The following is a 6000-nucleotide window of genomic DNA, read 5'->3' as shown; positions in this document are numbered from 1 at the left end:
TTCAGAGTGCCTTCCCTGCACCAGCTCTGTGCCTCCTTCTAAATTTGTAATTTTATGAGGCTTTTTCTTAATAATGTTCTTCCTGATTACACAAGCTTCAGACCCATAAAACACGAGTCCACCCCTATGAGAGGAGATGTGTTACTTGAGAGGGGAAGGAATCATGTGGAAGAGCTGAAGGGAAAAAAAAACAGAAAAAACCTGGGGCAGGTCCAGGGACATTCTCCTACAGCTCATGGGGTGAGTAGGGTGATTTTACCCTTTGTGGGATTTACTCCAAAAGACAAAATGATGCCAAGGGCTCCAGGCAGCAAATCTCTAAACCCCCTCATTTGAGGGACAATCGCCCAGAGATGAGAGGCAGCAGAGAATAGCTAGGTTGTGCCTGTGACCCGAAGAAGCAAGTCGGATGCAGGAGCATTGGCAACACTATGAGTAAGGTCTTCTCCCACACGACTCCTGGGGCGATTCCATCTTTATACACAAACAAGAATGCAACCGGGATGATGCCCGGGCTGTACTGAACGTACAGCCCACGCTGATGAAGAGAAACTAGGGGAGAATGTTCAGATCCCGGTCCCTAGGCCTGGCAAGCCTCATAGACTCCGCGCCACATGTCGCAGTTTCCCCAGCTGGAAAGAGCCCCACTCAGCCTAGGAATCTGAAAGGCAATGGGCCTCTGTAACCACGTGGGGGCCCCCGTTCAAGGCGCCCTCCATCCCCAGCCTCTTAAGGACTTTTAAATTTTTATTTTTCTCTCCTTGTTTAAAAATACTATCCCTGTTATTGAAAAATGAAAACATGAATTGGAAAAATAAAATGCATAAAAACGGCCTGTGCCCCATTAAAGAAAACGACTGAGTCTATGTTGACATGTTTGCTTCCAAACTTTCAAAACTATAGATACACAGATACACAGTATATAATGCTACATATGATGTCGTATATTGTTTTAAAGTGTTAATTTTAAAACAAAAACAGGATCGTTCTGGACAGGCTTTTTCTCTTAAAATATCATGAACATCTGTCCATACCAAGTTCTTCCCCAAAATAATGTTCAATGATGGTATTGCGTTCCATTGCTCATGCCATTAAAAAATATTTACTGTAATAAACACATGGTAGAAAATGCTAAGTGGCGTCTACTGGTATATTCCTATTGTTCGAAGTATTTATTCCACTTCAAACGCAGATGGGGATGAGTTACAGCTGCCCCCCGAAAACAGCCCAAACCTCCAGGCCCAGGACCTCGGGCGGCAGAAGTGCCTGTTCGGCCGCGCCGGGGCCCAGCTGGGCGAGGGGGCCGCACTGCCCGCGGTCACCGGGGAGGGCCCTGCGTGGAGGCCCCTGCTCGCCCGCGGGCGCGGCCAGGCGGGTCTCATGAGGGGGACTCTTCTGGTAACCGAGTCCCTCGGCCTGGGTCGCGGGTCCAGCGCAGTGACTGCGCGCGCTCACTCGGCAGTCGGGGAAGGGGCGAGGGGTCGGTCAGGGGTCGCGGGGTCAGCTCCGGGTCGCGGGCCAGGCGGGCGTCGCGCCTGCAGTTCGCCTCCGGAGCTGCAGGTGGGGCTGTGCGGCTGCCTGCCTCCAGGAAGCCTCATGTGCCTTCGTCGGCCGCGCCGGCTCCCAGGGTACAGTGCGGACCCGCCAGGCGCTAAAGGCGTTGACGCGACTGAGGGCAGCGCCGGGAGGAGCGGCGGCGGAGGCAGGGCTGGGCGGGTGCCGCCTGCGGAGAGCACTGGCAGGCAGGGCCTGCGTGGGACCGCGCGCAGCAGCGGCGACGACTTTATCCGGGCCGCGGGGGACAGCGCAGGGCCATGGAGGAGGCGGCCGCAGCTCCGGTAAGGGCGACCAGCGCGCGCACGGACTCGCGGCCTGGATGCCCCGGGCGACCCGGGCCCGGCACACGGGGGTTCCACGAGCCGGGCTGTACTACCGCGCCTGGGGCTCCGGGGAACAGGGCCGCGGGGTCTGCCGGGGCCTACTGCGCTTGCCAGCCGGGCCCCCCGTTCCGGGCCGAGCCCGAGCGCTGGCGGAACGGTTGTCCCCGCCCCGGGCCGACCCAAGCTCCTCCGGGGCTTCCTGCCCCAGCCGCTGAACCCTACATCTGCGTCCCCCCACCCGTGGCTCCTTTTTCTGCCTGGCGCCCGGCCTGTGGGTCCCTCCCCCAGCTCCTCCCAGTGGCTTAGTGGTACCTGGGAGTTGCGCGGCTTCGAATCCGCGTCTACCGACACCGCTTACGTGCCCAGCTCCCCAGGCTCGGCGCGGAAGGGAATATAGAGCCAAGTACTGCACCAAGCCCTGTTGAGGCCTTAGTCTGTCCTTCTGTCCTCACAGCAAGCCTGTGGGATGGGTACTGGTGTTATCTCTGTCATGCAAAAGAAAAACCTGGGGCTTAGAGAAGTTAACTTGCCCAGGCTCGCACACCTGGAAGTGTGAAAAGACACACAGTGGCTGTGTGTTCAAGGACCAAGCAGACAGGTACGCGGGCAACAATCGTGCAAAACAGAAAGGGGTGAGGGCTGGCGCCCAGGTGGAAGCTTGCGGTGGGCTCCGAGGGAAGGAGTGTCAGGGGGCCGCCTGGTACCGCTGCTCAGCCCTCCTGGCCTGATGCCCCGCGCCTCTGTGATTTGAGCCGGGCTTTTAGGGAAGGCTAGGATTTCCCGCCCAGCTAGACCGGTGGTGCTTCCAGGGAGGGAGGAGTGCAAAGGTGTAGAGAGACGGGACAGTGCAGGGCGTGTTCAGGCACAGAAAGGAGTCCATGAGCCTGGAGAAGATGGTTTTGGTTTGGAGGCAGTGGGAAAGGAGTCTGCAGAGAGAGACTAGGAAGGGGCTTGCATGCCTGGATTTCATCCTGCGGGTGGGCGGCCAGTGAGGGATCGGGCTCTTCTTACCATCAGCTCCTCTCAAGCAAAGAGTTTCGGCTTCCCGGCAGGAGTCTAAGGACAGCCCCACATATTCCAGCCACTTGTCAGTAAGAAGCTGGGCTGGAATGGGCAGCGCGCAGTCGCCACCTCCCACCACATAGTGTGAAGGCCTTACACAGAATTTCCTGGCCCCATCAGAATTGTAAGAAAACCAGGCACCTTGTTATCCATCTGTAAAAGACTAATATTTTCTTAATAAAGTAGTTTATGCAGAGGTCCCTTTCATGCCACACAAAGACTGTAATAATGCACGTGGAGGATGGGTAGGATTTCAGTGGATGGGGAGCTGGTGACCAGTTGAAGCTTCTGGAGTGAACTCTTGGCCTTTGACTTCACGTGGCAGGGACTGATCTAAGAAAGGAGAGGTGAGGGAACAGCGGCCTTAGGTGGAGGGCGAACTCAAACCCAGAACCAAGCAGGCCCACCCGGACTTGTAGGACCACCTACTCCTTGAGAGCAAGACTCCCACCCACATTGGGGGTTTTGCCTAGAAACAGTTCGGCTTGTCCAGAACATCCCAGCCTTGAAGACCTCTTAGAGTTCTACCTTCTTTAGGTCCTGTTTCCCTCCAAACAGCCAGACAGGCCCTTGAGTACTGTCCTGGACAAGTTTTTTTCTGCTTCTGCTCAAACTCTCCTTTTGTCTCTATGTTTTAAGGTATCTATTCACATTGTATTTCTCAGTGACTTTCCCTAAGTGAATCCACACTGGTTTCTAGTAGCCACTTCTTCATTTTGCAAATAATCGCCAACCTTTTGTTGAGGCATTATTTTGCAGAATGTTGTAAGGAGGCGTTGATCCTTGGGCATGGATACCAGGAGCTCCTCTCTGCCCTGTAGGTTCCACTTTCAGATGTGGGTGGCTCAAGTAGTCCAGCTCCCCACCCAAGGCAAAATGAGCTCCTTCTTCCTTGTCCCCAGCTGCCAGTCACTGATACGCCATGTGAATGTTTCCAAGGACAGGGAAGCCCCTCATCTCGGATTAAGATGGTTTTTGCCCATATATAAGTGTAAGTTTGTGGCATATGTCCATTTTCCTCACCAGACTATATGTCACCACTCCTAGTACAGGTACAAAAATGATCGAAGCCATCATTTTTACCTTGAGGGGGTGGGAATTGGGAAAGAGAAAGAATCTTCTAGGGCTCAGGCAGTGTCAAAAAACTCTGGACTGATGGAGATTTGCAGTCATGGGGATTTTAGCTTGTGGGGGAGGGGCAGATGGGAAGGTGACAAAATGAGACTGTCCTGGGGGAAGAGGAACTGGCCATTAGATTTTTATGTTTATTAAAAGGGGACATAAGATGCTTTAAAAAAAAATGAGCAGTACTCTTGTTTGTGCCGTTTCAGTGAACGAGCTGTGGTTTGTTTTTTTTTTTTTTTGCTGAGTTATCGTCAATAGACAGTTCCTGTGTAATCATGAGGGGAGGTGCAGGCTGGGCTCTAGTAAATCTGCAGTTTACCATTTCCCCACTAAAATACCCAGCAATGCTAAGTCACAGTATACGTAGCAAAATTGCACTGAGTGCCAGGCATGTGTCAAGGACCGTGGTGTGAAAAGGTGCAATACCATGTTCAGGGAGCCCACAGTGTAGGCGTGGGTAGGAAATTACTGTGTAGGGTGGTGAGCACCGTGATAAGGGTCTGCATTGCCAACCTGAGATCTGGCATGTGGTGCAGGATAGCCCCACTTGTCCACACCTATGGGCTCCCAGCCCAGCTCCCCTGTGCCTAGGGAGAGAGGGGCTCAATGAAGACAGCGGATGGAATGAATGATGCCGGTTTCTCTTTTGTTTCTGAAAGATTTCTCCGTAGACGATGGCAGCCATGATTCAGGCCATGGAGAGGGAGATTGAATCGCAGGCTGCTCGCCTGCTTTCCCTAGAAGGTCGAACCGGGATGGCTGAGAAGAAGCTGGCTGATTGCGAGAAGACAGCTGTGGAGTTCGGGAACCAGCTGGAGGGCAAGTGGGCCGTGCTGGGGACCCTGCTGCAGGAGTACGGGCTGCTGCAGAGGCGGCTGGAGAACGTGGAGAACCTGCTGCGCAACAGGAACTTCTGGATCCTGCAGCTGCCCCCGGGCGGCAAGGGGGAGTCCCCCAAGGTAGCCGTGGGACGCCTTGGGGTTGGGGAGGCCGTAGGCCGAGCGTGTGGGTTAGCGAGTGTGACACTTGTGGTTTCAGGTGCCTATGACATTTGATGATGTGGCCGTGTAGTTCTCTGAGCAAGTGTGGGGCAAGCTTGAGGACTGGCAGAAGGAGCTCTACAAGCATGTGATGAGGGGCAACTGCGAGACGCTGGTCTCTTTGGGTAAGGCTTGACACTCATTATTGGATTTTGGAAGTCCCTGTACTTCTCTCTCCACGTGGTTGTTTTCATGACAATGATATGTAAATCACCAGAAGCGTTGACCTTGAGAGTTGTTCCCTCCTGTGAAAGATGAGCCCTGGGTGATGGAGTTAAAAGCTCCCTTCGCCCTGTGCGCAGGGCCTCAGAATGCCAAGCTGGGAAAGGTGGTGGCTTCTCTCCTACACAGGTCCAGGGTATGGACCTTTCTATTGGTACTGACTTGGAGCGGGAAGGACCCCTCCTGCTCTCAGATCCAGTAAGTAATCGACTCACATTTGAGAAAGACTCTTTCTAATTCAGGCTTCTTCTACAGATACGCGTGGCCCTTACGGCAACATGTCTTGAGGTCAGTGGAGAACATGGGCCAATGGTGCTGCTTGCAGCTGACATTTTCTTCATGCCTCAAAACTTTACTTCCCTCATTTTCTTGGGCTACTGCTGCTCTCCTTGTTTGATCCTGCCCAGGAAGGGCCTGGACTCTTCCTTCCTGGGCTGATTTCCTCTTCCTGATGGTTTCTGTGTGACCCTGGAGCCAAGGGCAGTGAGACCTGTTAGACAGGACGGGAGCAGGTGCAGACGTGAGGTTGTTTCGTCAGCACAAGTGCACTGCTGTTTAACGTGCACGCTCTGTGGCAGTTTCTTCATCCCGGCACTGTTGACATTTGGGACTAGGTGATTCTGTGTGTCGGGGGCATCCTCTGCATCATAGGATGTTGAGCAGCAGCCCTG

At 54.1% G+C, this 6000-nt stretch overlaps 1 pseudogene; it reads left to right on the top strand.

The window, feature by feature from the left end:
• The first annotated feature begins 1637 nt into the window (after window positions 1-1637).
• The window catches only part of LOC129485176 (zinc finger protein 746-like), a 112006-nt pseudogene continuing 107643 nt past the window's right edge, over window positions 1638-6000 (top strand).

This window comes from Symphalangus syndactylus, chromosome 6 (assembly GCF_028878055.3).
Source record: "Symphalangus syndactylus isolate Jambi chromosome 6, NHGRI_mSymSyn1-v2.1_pri, whole genome shotgun sequence".
NCBI lineage: Eukaryota > Metazoa > Chordata > Mammalia > Primates > Hylobatidae > Symphalangus > Symphalangus syndactylus.
The sequence above is the reverse complement of the archived record's forward strand: the minus strand, read 5'-3'. Positions and strand labels throughout refer to the sequence as shown.